We start from the raw sequence: 14,717 nt of genomic DNA on the forward strand, positions 1-14,717 counted from the left end.
CTGTAATCCTGAATTTTACCATCTGGGATTCAGTTCAAAGTATGTACTATCAGATTGGAATGTATAGGAATTCCTGGACTGGGGGCTTGGAATCTAAGTCCAAGCGCATGCGTCTGTTAAATATGAGGCCAAATATAGTCTAAGTCCCGACATATGCGCTGTTGCCATTGGAATAAATGTGAGAGATTCTAAGTGTCAACGCATGCGCTTTATAATAGAGATATATCGAATGAAGGAATGTAGATTCGATTCTAACGCTAGGAATCCTAAGTATTAGCACATGCGCATAAAATGTGGGATATAGACAGACTTCAGTAAAAGTGCCAACGCAGGCGCGGATGTATGGAAAGGGAGGAGAAAGAGTCTAAGTCCGCACGCAGGCGCATGCAATAGGGATGGATTCGTACCATTCTGGAGCCCTAAGTCCTGGCGCAAGCGTATGGGATATGGAGATACGACTGAGAGTGAGTCTAAGTTGTAGTGCATGCGCATGTGACTGACGTAGAGGAGGAACTCTAAGTCCCAGCGCATGCGTACATAGCATCTGGGGACATAGTTGAAAAAGAGTCTATCTCCCAACGCATGCGCATTAACCTGCTGATCCGAAAAGTTTCAAACACCAGACGCAGGCGCAGTCCCTCCCGAAGAGATGTATGTGATTGGCCGTTCAAGGACATCAATCGACACGAGATTGCATTGCGATGGGTGGTTTACAAGTAAGACCCACCTTTTTGACATAAAGAATCGTAGACAGGAAGCATTTGTGTCGATAGTAGCTCAATTCCCCTGAAGACGCCGCATCTGCGGTGAAACATGTTGGGGGAGCTGTGTCTTTAACAATTTTTTAAAATTATGGAATGGCTAATAATGGACTAGGGAAAGGCGATCTGCAGACGCCGGACGTCCCTGTGGGCGAATCTAGATAGAAGCACATAAGTAGTATAGCTACTGAGAGACTTTCACTGAGGGATATTATACAACCAAGGCAGGAGTGTGGATAGAGCTCTCAGCTAATAAAGTGCGGCTAAGGCTCCATTCACACGTCCGCAAAATGTGTCCGCATCCTTTCCGCAATTTTGCGGAAAGGGTGCGGACCCATTCATTCTCTATGGGGACGGAATGTGCTGTCCGCATCCACATTTGCGGATCCGCACTTCCGCATCCGTGCTTCCGTTTCCGCAAAAAAATAGAACATGTCCTATTCTTGTCCGCAATTGCGGACAAGAACAGGCATATTCTATTATGTCGGCAATGTGCGGTCCGCAAAATGCGGAACGCACATTGCCGCTTTCCGTGTTTTGCGGATCCGTGACTCCGTGTATCCGCAAAACACATTGCGGACGTGTGAATGGAGCCTTAGATGAATAAATGCCTAGTGTCAGCTGACACTATAGGCACTAAAGTGTAATCACATAGGTCAGATATCAATAGCCCGCATGTGGTTTAGCGATATAGCGTTCCCCTGATCTACCATAATTGCAGAGATATTGCACCCACAGGTCCAAGCCCTCCATATATATTTTTAACAATTCACTGTGTTTTTGTAGGATATATTGTTTAATAAAAGGAAAATAAAGGTTATATTTTAATTATAAAACCAGAAACAGGAATTTATAGTCAGTAGGCTATTGGAATATTTAATTTGACCTCCTGGGTTAGCGGGTCATCTGAAATGGTGTAAACTTAGACCAGCAATCTAGACCTTCACCAGATTTATTACAGGGGCTCAGGCTGGATGATAAATCTGGTGCAGGGATGGACACTTTTCTCTGACTCTATAGGAACTGTTGCTTGGCTTAGTTTGAGACAGAATTGTGGTCCAATTTTCATGCAAAATGTTGCATCTTGGGCCATATCCCTTATCCCTTACACTCCGTTTACATTAAGCTACGCTTCCTTGGCAAGCTAGGTGCAAAGGACATCTCTAAAACTGGATGCAAAATTGCACAAAAAAAATCTGCCAAATTATGCCATCTAGGACAGGTGCACACACATTAGTAAATGTGGCCTTTGACTTGCTCGTAAGAAACATTTAGGACAAAATTGTTTTTGTAAACAGAACTACCTCTATGTGGCATTTTATAGCCTTCTAACTCCCTTGGGCTTCCTGTTATCAACTTTTTTCAACATTTTAAAACAAATTCTGTATGAACTACATAAGACTACCCCTTCAGCACAGACAGCTCCAGTGAATGGTCACAGTGGTGACGCTCCCCTATACTGACATCAAATTTGTGACCAGTGGATTACCATCTAGACAGATTCTCCTGCTTTCTTCAAGCAATTAGGGGGAGCTACCTGTATAAATATTTTACAGCTCCCATTGAGTTTGGTTGTACTGTTTCTAGCCAGCAGGCACACTTTGCCACTGTGCGGCCGGTGTCTGGTTACGACAGACCGGGTCTCCCTGTGGAGGAGCGCTGGCCAATAAGAGTGAGCGCTCACACTGATGTCACGGGTTATGTGACGTCAGGTGCGTCATGTGATTTGGGAAATGAGGAAGAAGAGAGCATCTCACTAACACCAAATTGGTTCTGGATCCAGGTTGAGTTTCTAGACCTTTCCATATCAGTTAGCCCGAATAGCACACAACTACACACCCAAATACACTTGAAGAGTGTGGATATTGATAATTTCTTAGACTTCTCAAGTGTAAACTACAAAAATTGCTTACTAATGTACCTTTTAGCCAATATAAAAAAATAAGAAGAAACTGCGCCAATACTGTCTCATTTAAAGAACAGTCCAACATTTTATATAATAGTTTCAGACAAAAAGGTTTTCCCAAAGGTATTTTGAAGAATGCCCACAAAAGAACTATATCTCTCTCTTATGAAGGCCTTAAACCTGGAGAGATTTCGACTAATCCAACAACTTGAAAAAGTATCTGGCGCCCCCTGAGTATGAAGTGTTCTTTTTGTGTGTTTATTGAATTTGATCCAAAGGTGCCCAGGAGGCCAATCCATGCCCTAGTTTATTTTACAGGGAAATCGCTAGTAGCCCTATATACCCCACCAGTTACACATTGTTTATTTTATTAACTGTCCCCCATAACAGTGGCCTCCACAGCACCTCACCCCTTTGACTGTGACCTCCACAGTGCCCTGCCCTCTTTAACAGTACCTTCCAGAGCACCCCACCCCTTTAACAGTTACCTCCACAGCACCCTGTCCCCTTAACAGTGACCTCCACAGCACCATACCCCCTTAACAGTGACCTCCACAGCACCCCACCCCCTTATCAGTGAACTCCACAGCACCCCGACCCCTTAACAGTGAACTCAACACCACCTACTCCCCTTAACAGTGACCTCCACAGCACCCTACCACCTTAACAGTTACCTCCACAGCACCCAGACACCTTAACTGTGACCTCCACAATACCACATCCCTTTAACAGTGAACTCAACCAAACCTCCTCCCCTTAACAGTGACCTCCACAGCACCACAACCCTTAACAGTGACCTCCACATGGCTCCACCCCCTTAACAGTGAACTCAACAGCACCTCCTCCCCTTAACAGTGACCTCCACAGCACCCTACCACCTTAAAAGTTACCTCCACAGCACCCAGACACCTTAACTGTGACCTCCACAATACCACATCCCTTTAACAGTGAACTCAACCAAACCTCCTCCCCATAACAGTGACCTCCACAGCACCACAACCCTTAACAGTGACCTCCACATGGCTCCACCCCCTTAACAGTGAACTCAACAGCACCTCCTCCCCTTAACAGTTACCTCCACAGCACCCAGACCCCTTAACTGTGACCTCCTGTCACAGCCACTATCTCTGGCTGTGACCTTCCGTCCTTGCTTGTTCGGCGCTCCTCGCTGAAGTTTCGTTTCTGTGTGTCATTTGTGGTTCTTTATGGGTTAACTCCCCTGTGTGTCTATTAGGAGTTAATCCTCTCTGTCTGCTCCATGGGTGTGGCCTCTCTGCTGCACCCATGGAACCTGTATATAAGGCTGAGGTTTCCTCAGTTCTGGGTCAGCTCTCCTGGTGTGTGTTGTCTTGTCCTGTCCTGCTCCTGGTTTGTACTCTCTCTCCCATGCTGCTGACCCATGGGATCCGTGTCTGTCTGTCTGTGCTCTGTGGGTTTCCCTACTTGTTCATTGACGTCCTCTTTCCTGTCTTTCTGTTATCTGTTCTGTCAGTTATGTTTTAGTTACTTTGTGTTTATTCATATGTCTCTGTTCTGCAAGCCCTTGCTGCACCTTTCTTTGCAGCAGAGTGGTATGCGCAAGGCCATGCAGTTTACTACTGGTGGAGCAAGTCCTTCTCTGCTCATTGCCACTCCTGCTCCCTTGCGTGAACTCCTGCTTGTATTTTTAGTTACCTTGCTATGTATTTCTGCTTGTGTTATTAGTTGCCCTGTTTTGTATTTGCCTGTCTGTTATGTTTGCCTATGTGCCGTCGGTACCTTCTGGTACCTGTTGTCCATTCGTTCCTGCTGTCACTGTCTAGTTCACGCTCCAGAGTGGACCCTGGCAACTTCCTGCTGCAAAGTCTAACCCTACCATCTAGGGCTCTAGTGAATACCAGGAGTTGCTTAGTCACGACCCTCTGGAGTATTACTAGACAGTGGCGCAGTGGGGGTTTTCTCCCACTGTGCTGACGGTACATAGAGCTCATGTTTTGTCTGTGCTGCCTTCCCTGCTTTTTGTTTGTGCAATAAACCCCTATATGTCTGTACCTGATTTCCGTTTGTTTATTGCTTGACGACGCGGTGGTCTCTCCTGGGATCTCCAACTCGTGACACCTCCACAGCACCACAACCCTTAACAGTGACCTCCACATGGCTCCACCCCCTTAACAGTGAACTCAACAGCACCTCCTCCCCTTAACAGTGACCTCCACAGCACCCTACCACCTTAACAGTTACCTCCACAGCACCCAGACACCTTAACTGTGACCTCCACAATGCCATATCCCTTTAACAGTGAACTGAACAGAACCTCCTCCCCTTAACAGTGACCTCCACAGCACCACAACCCTTAACAGTGACCTCCACATGGCTCCTCCCCTTAACAGTGAACTCAATAGCACCCTACCACCTTAACAGAGACCTCCACAGCACCAGACCCCTTAATTGGGACATCCACAGCGCCACATCCCCTTAACTGTGACCTCCACAGCACCACACCCTATTAACAGACACCTCCACAGCACCTACTCCTCCCCTTAACAGTGACCTCCACTGCACCCTGCCCCCTTAAAACAATATTAATGTTACAAAGAAACCATAACACTGAGTGTCCTTGATGCAATATTGTGACCCTGAGAGGCTCCCTCGGATGTCTTGCGACCACATGACCGGAAGTAATGTCACGTTGACAATACTCCGATCATGTTCCTATTATAAGTTCATTACATTGCACATTTACGATATGACACTATTAATCTTGGAAGTCTGCAGCCAGCCAGTCGCAGGGGCAATACGTGAGGTGATCGGTGGACTGATGAGGGGCCAAATGATATAACACACAGTTCATCAGTTTACTCACGGTTAGCAGAAAGCCTCCCTGGGCTGGCAGCACAGTGTTGAGGTGGACAGCACGAAATCCTCCGGGGCACGCTCTGTGGTAGGAAGCATCAGCCAAGATGGTGGTTGAGGTGCCCTTGATGTTAGGGGTGCTTAGGGGGCTTGTTGCGGCTGAGTCCCTTGATGGTTTTTGTCGTGACGCCAGTACCGTTAATGGTGGTACAACCATAAGTGGTAATAATGAGGTAGACAGTGGTAAGATGCAACTCACAACTTTTACTTTGGATGTCTTTTGGTTGCAGCAGTACAAATATGCAGTCTCTAGATGGTACAGAGTTAATTCTGCAAATCCACTGTTTCTAGGCTTTTTAGGTTCCTTGGTTTTGGAGCAGTGGGTTATTTCAATGTCAGTGGAATTTTGGTGAGGTTGCCGGAGGCTATGGTATCCTTCACCTGAATATCCCAAAGGTCCCTTATGCCTGGTTTACGGCTTTTATCCTTTGGAGGAATTTAAATTTGTCCTTCTCTCTTGTCCCTTTCTGGACTAAAACTTCTCTTCAGAGCTGAAGTGCTGGATCTGCACCTTTTCACTCTCTCAGTATCAGTCTACTTACTGATCTTCACACTGACCTCTGGTCCCACTCTATTCAACTGACTAACTAGGCCTGACCTAGGTATATATAGGACCTGAACTTTATCCCCATCTAGTGGCGGGATGTATAAATTACACCTAATAGGCCTGTTAACAGGGATTTTGCAGATACATACATACAAAATCATACATTACAACCTAGTGCTTTTAAGCAGTGCCCACACACACGTAGTGGTACGCTGCAAGTGTATTACGGCACCCCAGTAGGTAAAGGGGGTAATGCCACCAAAGCTGTTCTTTTTCCCGAATATTAAGTCAGCTATTGAACACTCCTAGGCGCCGAACAGGAATCATACGAATTAACCCCCCCCCCCCCCCCCCAAGTACGAGATGAGGCTCTGTATTGAGGGTCAAGCAGGAACTGTTTAATGGGTTACATGTCAGCCTTTTATGCAGGTCTTCCAATAAATGAACACAAACCCCCTCTGCCTGTGACATAATTAACAAAAACAATGGGCTCTGCCTGTGATATAATTAGCAAACACAATGGGCTCACAGGCAGAAAACACACACCTTTCCCAAAACACAGGAAAACCCCCAAACCCCACATATTCCCATAAACTACACATCCCTGGATAGCTCTCATCTGGGCGAACAACCAGTGACCCCTGAACAAATAGACAAATACGGTTTTATATAGTAATCCAAAGGTAGAGAGGTCTGCCACAAAGTGTTAATGTGTTATACTATATTTATAAATTTATGTCTGTAAAACACCTCCAGAGGGAGAAGTTTGTATTTAAAAATTGTAGTAGTGACTGTAAGGATTTATTGTATTCGACCTTGACAAATGGAGAGTTCCGGCCCCCAAAACGGGTTGTCCTAATAAAGTGCCACTCCTACTACCAATCATCTATTTAACTACCTTCTTGGCAGAGCAATTCTGCTCTACAGGTCAACTTGTTCTAATTGCTGATTTTATTATTTTTGGCTGTTTACCCAATCCTCTGAGGAAAGAAAATAAATCATTACCTTCTATTTAGATTCAGCTACTCTAGGTTCTTGCAGCAATTTGGTACACAGCAGATGGGTGTATATGAGGGACACTAAAACCCTGGGATCCAATTAGAGAAGTATTCCAATTAAAGGATAGGAGGACATTAGGATAAGAGGGGAATTGAGAAAGAAGAGCATGATCTAATTGAATACACTTGAATATACCGTTATGAAGCATCTAGAACAAATTCTTAAGCCCTTCCTGACCGCCTCACGTAAATTCACGTAGAAGGTCTGGTATTTGAAAATGGCACCTGCTCGCAAGCGGCTATTTTAAACCGCAGGCCCTGGTACTAATGAATGCAATCAACGATAGCATCGAAAGCATACTTTTAACCACTTAGATGCCATGGTCAAACATGACTAAAGCATCTGCAGTTGCAAAAACCTGGAAGTGCGCGGAAGTGTGTGCAGCAGCCTCTGATACGAGGTTGCTGCACTTTGCTTCCTATGGTTTGTTTAGAATGTTAGAAGGCTTAGGCCTCTTTCACACGGGCGAGTTTTATGCGCAGGTGCAATGCATGAGGTGAACACATTGCACCCGCACTGAATCCGGACCCATTCACTTCAATAGGGCTGTGCACATGAGCGGTGATTTTCATGCATCACTTGTGCGTTGCGTGAAAATCGCAGCATGCTCTATATAGAAGTGAATGGGCCTGCGTGAAAATCGCAAGCATCCGCAAGCAACATGCTGATAAACCATGTGATGGATCATGTGATGAGCGCAGTGACGTCACCAAAGGTCCTTTTTTCCCAGGTTCTCAAAGAAGAAGAAAGAAGACGAGACGGGCTGCGCGAATAAGTGGATGAGGTGAGTTAAAAAAAAATTTTTTAACCCCTCCATCACTATTTTACTTAGCATTATGTGTTAAGAATGCTATTATTTTCCCTTATAACCATGTTATAAGCGAAAATAATAAAATCTTCACACCACCGATCCCAAACCCAAACTTCTGTGAAGAAGTCCGGGTTCGGGTCTGGGTACTAAACATGCAGATTTTTCTCACGCGCATGCAAAAAACATTAAAACGCTTTGCACTCGCGCGGAAAAATCGTGCATTAGAAAAAGAGGCCTTAGAATTTTGAGGGGTTTTTGTAATTGAAACCACCTATAAATGACCCCATTTTAGAAACTACACCCCTCAAATTATTCAAAACCTATGTTACAAACTTTGTTAACCCTTGAGGTGTTTTACAAGAATTAAAAGAAAATGGAGGTGAAATTTCAAAATTTCACTTTTTTGGTAGACTTTTTTTGTTAATTATTTTTTTCTTGCAACACAGCAAGGGTTAACAGAAAAATAAACCTCAATATATATTACTCTGATTCTGAAGTTTATAGAAATACCCCATATGTGGCAGTAAACTGCTCTATGGGCACGTGACAGTGGTTAGAAGCATGGGAACGCCATATGGATTTTGGAGGCAGATTTTGCTAGAATGGTTTTTAGGCACCATTTTGTATTTGAAGAGACCCTGACATATCCCTACAGTGGAAACCCTCAAAAAGTGACCCCATTTTGGAAACTACACCCCTTAAAGAATATTTTAAGGGGGGTACTGAGCACTTTGACCCCCTAAGCATTTTACAGAGTTTGGAAACGCTTGGCTGTGAAAATGAAAGGTTTCATTTCTTCCAATAAAATGTTGCTTTAGCCCCAAATTTTTCATTTTCACAAGGGGTAACAGGAGAAAAAGCACCCCATAATGTGTTACAATACCCAGTTTCTCCTGAATACTGCAACTCCCCATATGTGGTGGTAAACTGCTGTGGGGGGCACATGGCAGGACTCAGAACGGAAGGAGCGCAGATTTTGATGGATTGGTTTACGGATGCCATTGTTTTTTATTTTTTCTGTGATTTATGTGGGAGTTCATTTTTTGTGGGATGAGGTGACATTTTCATTGGTACCATTTTGGGGTGCATAAGACTTTTTGATCGCTTGGTATTACAATTTTTGTAAGGAAAGGTAACAAAATGGCTGTTTTGGCATAGTTTTTTTTTTTTTTATTCTTTACAGCATTCACCTGAGGGGGCATATCATGTGATATTTTTATAGAGCAGGTTGTTAAGGATGCAGCGATACCCAATATGTGTATTATTTTTTATTTTTGTTAGGTTTTACACAGTGAAATCCTTTTTGAACAGAATAAAATCTTGTTTTGTGTTGCGATTCTCTGAGAGACATATTTTTTATTTTTTTTTGGGTGATTGTCTTCGGTAGGGAATTAATTATTTGCGTGATGAGATGACTGTTTGGTTGGTACTATTTTGGGATACATAAGCCTTTTTGATCGCTTGGTATTTCACTTTTTGAGAGGCAAGATGACCAGAAAATGACTGTTTTGGCACTTTTTTTTATTTTTTTATGGCGTTCATCTGACGAAGTGGATCATGTGATATTTTTATAAAGCCGTCGATACTGACGCGGCGGTACCTAATATGTATACTTTTCTTTTTTCCCTATTTTTTACCATTTTTTTAAATTAATTTTAGGAAAAGGATACTTTTTTTTACTTGAAACTTTTTATTTATTTATTTATTTATTTATTCTTTGTTTTTTTTATTGTTTTTTTACTTTTTATTTTGTCCCACTATGGGCCTTCAACTTTTGGGGTATGATCTCCTCTCCAATGAATTAAAATACATCTGTATTGTAATGCATTGGCTGTAAGTGTATTACACTGAGTGTAATACACTTACAGCTTGCTTGCCTGTGAGATCAAGGGGATGGATTTCACAGGTTTACAGGAAGGTAGCCACGATGCCTAAGAAAGTCATCAGGCTGCAGTCCCATCCATTGGGTCCCCGTCACAGCAGCGAGGGTTAATGCACCGGCATCTGTGTTTTTACCGATGCAGGCACATACAGCAGGGGTCCGGCTATCAGTGACTGCCGGACCCCTGCAGCTGATCGGCGCTGGGATTTTAAACACAGTAGCCAGACCCATACATGTACGGTGCTGGTACTGTACGGGTTCCAATATAATAACATTTACCCCATATGGCAAACTATGAAATTGAATAAAAAAGTCAAAATGGCTGATCACCATTTTTTTGGTTGCTTCATCTCCCCGAATTTTTTTATAAAAAGTGATTCACACACACACTTCAAAATGGTATTACTGAACATTATAGACTGTCCCACAAAAATGAGCCCTCACACAGCTCCATATACATAACTACAAAAAAGTTATGGGGGTCAGAATAAGGCAATGCAAAGAAAAAAAAAGTTTTTTCAAAGGTTTTTTTTCAGTATTAAAATGCAAGAAAAACTCTACATATATGGTATCATGGTAATCGTACTGATCGGGAAAATTAAAGTAACAGGTCAATGTTACTGCACACTAAACGCTGTAAAAACAAAAGCCATAAAACTGTGTAAGAATTGTGTTTTTGTTCTTATAATTTCACCCAATTTAGAATTTTTGCAGCATGGTTAGTTTTAGATTAGGCCTACCTGAGAACCATGTGAATGTTGTGAAAAAGAGTTAACCTGAGTAAACCTCTAGCTACTATAACATGAGCGTGTTCCAGTACATATAACATTTTAGGAAGGACTATCATTTTTTGTAAGCTAATCTTTCCTGCTACAGAGAGAGGTAGTAACTTCCCAATGGCGTATTTACCTCTGAGGTAATCTAATAAGGGATGCAGGTTTAAAGTATAAGATAAGGAACTATCTCATGATATAATAATACCCAAGTATTTAAAATGAAATTTCACCTGTAAACCGCAGAACTTTACAGCCCACCCACAATTATCCCTTTATAAAGGCTTTAAATATACTTTTTGCCAAATAATCAGGAGGCCAGTGTATGCCCCAAAAATCTATTAATGAGGGACACAGCACTAGGAAGAGTAGCATTCGGTTTGGCTATAAATACGGACATGTCATTGGTATAAAGCCCTATACTGTCTTCTCGAGAACCACTCCCGATGCCTAAATATGCTGAATTTTGTCAAATTGTTATTGCTAATGGTTTGATCCTGTCTAGTGCTTCTGAAAAATCCAAAGATGGAAGACAGTAAACCATTCACCATCACCTGGGCACAAAAATATTTATATAGAATCGAAATCCATTTCCAAATCCAAAATGTGATAGGACAGATAAAAGATACGGCTATTCCATGGAATCAAGAGCCTTGACCGCATCACGTGAGGCCAATGCCCAATCTTGCTGTACCCACCAACCGATAGAGTTCAACATCACCTGGGCACAAAGAGCTTTATATAGATCAAAATCCATTTCCTAAACTGGCCACCAAATCTAAAACATGATAGGACAGATAGAAGATATGGCCATTCCATGGAATCAAATGCCTTGGCTGCATCAAGTGAGGCCAAATCCCAGTCTTTCTGCTCCCATCAACCAATCTACCAGGCGAGCTGTGCTCTTCGATTATTATCTGTGATGGATTTTCACTGGGGATGAAATTGGATTGATCAGGGTGAATTATGTCATGGATGACTAGACAGAACCAATTATCTAAAATCTTTGTTAAAAATTTTATAATCTATATTTATTAATGAAATGGGCCTATAAGAGCTACAATCCTCAGGGTCCTTCCCTGGTTACAATAAAACAAAAAATGGTTGCCTTGCACATTGACTCCAGAGATCCCCATTCAAAAACATCATTACAGTATACACCAATAATAACAGAGGTGCCAATATATAATGGCAACTGATTTTCAAAAAAGAAGACTTGTCATCACAAATTGCAATGCAGGCAGCATGTTATACATCAGGAAGAGCAGATTAATTTATATTTTTGTGGGAAAAGATTCAGTAAAACTTGTAATTTATACACTTATACATTTTGCTCAGTACATCGGTGAGGTGTCAGATCTGGACTGGCACTCTGCCCTTCCAGGCAGATTCCAGGTGGGCCTCTCTTAATGGTCACACAGTGTGCTGGCCAGGTCCAGCTCTTTCCTATCAAATTCTATAAACATGTTCAAATAGCGGGCCACCTGCTTCAGCCTTCCACACAAGGTCCTGATGCTACCTAGCATCAGGAAGTTTTATACAGTGACGGAAGATACTATTTCATACTGTGAATGTGGTGCACACAAGAAACTTTACCTGACAGGCAAACTTAATTGTGGCAGGGGCGGAGCTAGATCTGAAAGTTTTCTGGAAGGTGGTGCTCTCAGAAGGGTAGTGGTAGTGGCCCTGATAAAATTATGTGACACAGTGTGCTCCCTCAGGCTGTTGCTGCCTGGGAATCAGTGCAGTGAAAAGGTGGCATAAGGAATCAGGCCAAAAGTAGAAGAATAAAAGTATCTCTTTATCAAGTGCAAAATAGAAGTTGTAGTACATCCAGCAGTAGTTGTATATAGTGCAATTCCTATTCCCAGATGATAAGGTATGGTGGCTGGTAGAGATGAGCGAATTGAAGCTGATGAAGTGGAATTCGTTACTAATTTCAGGAAAAATTCGATTAGCACCGAATGTGAATTTCCTCTCGCTTAGTAAAATGGCTACCATGTGCGAGGACATGGAGAAAGGAAGTCTGGGAAGGCGGGATCACCCATACTGACATGCATGCAGCCAATCAACAGCCAGCCAACCCTGTGATGTCACATCTTAGATTCTGCCATTCAACAGCGTACTTAGTGCAGGGAGAGACGTGTCTGCAGGCGCTAGGGACAGTAATAGAAAAATCGTCATTGTGCTAAAAAAAAAAAAAAAAAGATTTACAAGTGCAGGGAAAGATTATTCAAGGTGTAGGGAAAGGATAAGGAGGAATCATGCCACTGGATTTCTGTTGAACAGGGTTCAGTCGGGGAGGTGACAGCCTGGGCAATAGGAACAATCAGTTTACACCATTCAGCACAGACTGGTGATACAAATTGCCATTATACAGCTCTGTAATTCCAGCAAACCGTTCTTATTAGGGTGCAAGTGCTGTTTGATACAGGCATTAACAGGGTTTATTACAAGGAAATATTTCTACGTTTTATTTGCCCTTGTGGGGGGCAGTTATATTTTCTAAAGCATTTTTTGGCTTGTATTAGTGGGAAAAAAGGGCTTATTAGCCATTGTGCTCAGCGGTGCAGTTATATGTTCTAAAGCCCTTTTTGCGTGTATCAGTGAAAAAAAGCAAACTATCTTTGCTGCTTAGCGGTGCAGTTATCTGTTTCAAAGCCCTTTTTTCCGTATATTAGTGGAAAAAGAAAAAATATATTTGCCGCTCAGCGGTGCAGTTATCTGTTTTAAAGCCCTTTTTTGCGTGTATTAGTGGAAAAAGAAAAAATATCTTTGCCTCTCTGCGGTGCAGTGAGATATTTTACTGCCCAGTTTACCGTGTATTACTGGCGAAATACTAATATATTTGCCTTTCATTGTTGCACTTATCTATTGAAAAGCCTTTTTTGTAAAAATAGAAATTAATTTGGGTCTAATTGCAGTTCAGCAGTGCAGTAAGATATTTTACAGCCCAGTTTGTCGTGTATTACTGGCGAAATACAAATATATTCGCGTTTCATCGTTGCACTTAACGGTATCTGTTGAAAAGCCTTTTTTGTAAAAATGTGGGCCTAATTGCTGTTTAGCGGTGCAGTGATATATTCTAAAGCCCTGTTTGCTGTGTAGTAGTGGCAAAATAAAAAATATTTGATCTAACAGTATGTCAGGCAGAGAAGTGCCAGGCCCTGCACAGGGTAGTGGCAGAGGCATAAATGTTTCTGGCACAGGCAGAGGTCGCAGCAGAGTAAGGGGCCATGGCAGCAGGGGTCACTTCGAGACGTCTTAGCTCCCAGTGTCAGCTAGCAGTCGTGTTGTGACCAGCAACACAGTGCTTCTTGAAAGGTTGACTCGATCTTCTACTTTGACGCAACTTACATCAGACACCCCCAGCCAAGAGTCAGTGGGTTTGTCAGACACAACCCTTAGTTGGCATGGCCCGGCACCTGTGCTCAACCTGCCTCTGTCCTTTGTCACCCCGAGAAGTATTATATGCTGTAGGCTCTGCTAGACTTTTCAGCAATGAAGAGGTACTAGAAGACAGTCAGCAGCTACTGCCCAGCCAAGATGTGGAGGAGACAACCTCCGCTTCCTCCGCTAGGCGGACAAGTAGTAATGAGGAGAGTAACATAGGGGGGAGGAACTTGCACTCCTGGTGGTAGGGCGAGGTGCTGTGGTATACGGCAGAGCCCGTGTATATTTGTAGAGAAAACCACACATACTCTTGAGAGTTTAGATATGTCAAGTGGATTTATTGTGAATCATACACTTCAAACTGTAAAGTAGGTGCCAGCAACATTTCCAATGATAAGCAAGTAAATGATTCTGCTGGTGGAATTACAAGATACTGCCCCAGTCGAGCATTAATTGCTCCGTTATAATAAAAATAATGTTGCTCCATGAGTCATGTGGAAAGTTGCGATGTTTCGGTCATATGAGACCTTTTAAAAAAAACTAGAATCCTACTGGATCCATACCTTGGACACACTGGCCCCCAGGGGCCTCAACCGCGAATACGTCTTTCCAACATAACAGCTTTTCACCCTGGACTTTCAGACTTTTTCTGCGACCCACACTTCTTTATAAGTGGGATTATATCCCGTATTT

At 42.8% G+C, this 14,717-nt stretch overlaps 1 protein-coding gene across 2 annotated transcripts in view; it reads right to left on the reverse strand.

Moving 5' to 3' along the window:
• The window catches only part of LOC121005282, a 201,905-nt gene that overhangs the window by 86,584 nt on the left and 100,604 nt on the right, over positions 1–14,717 (reverse strand). The window lies entirely within an intron of this gene.

This window comes from Bufo bufo, chromosome 6 (genome assembly GCF_905171765.1).
Source record: "Bufo bufo chromosome 6, aBufBuf1.1, whole genome shotgun sequence".
NCBI classification, from domain to species: Eukaryota; Metazoa; Chordata; class Amphibia; order Anura; family Bufonidae; genus Bufo; species Bufo bufo.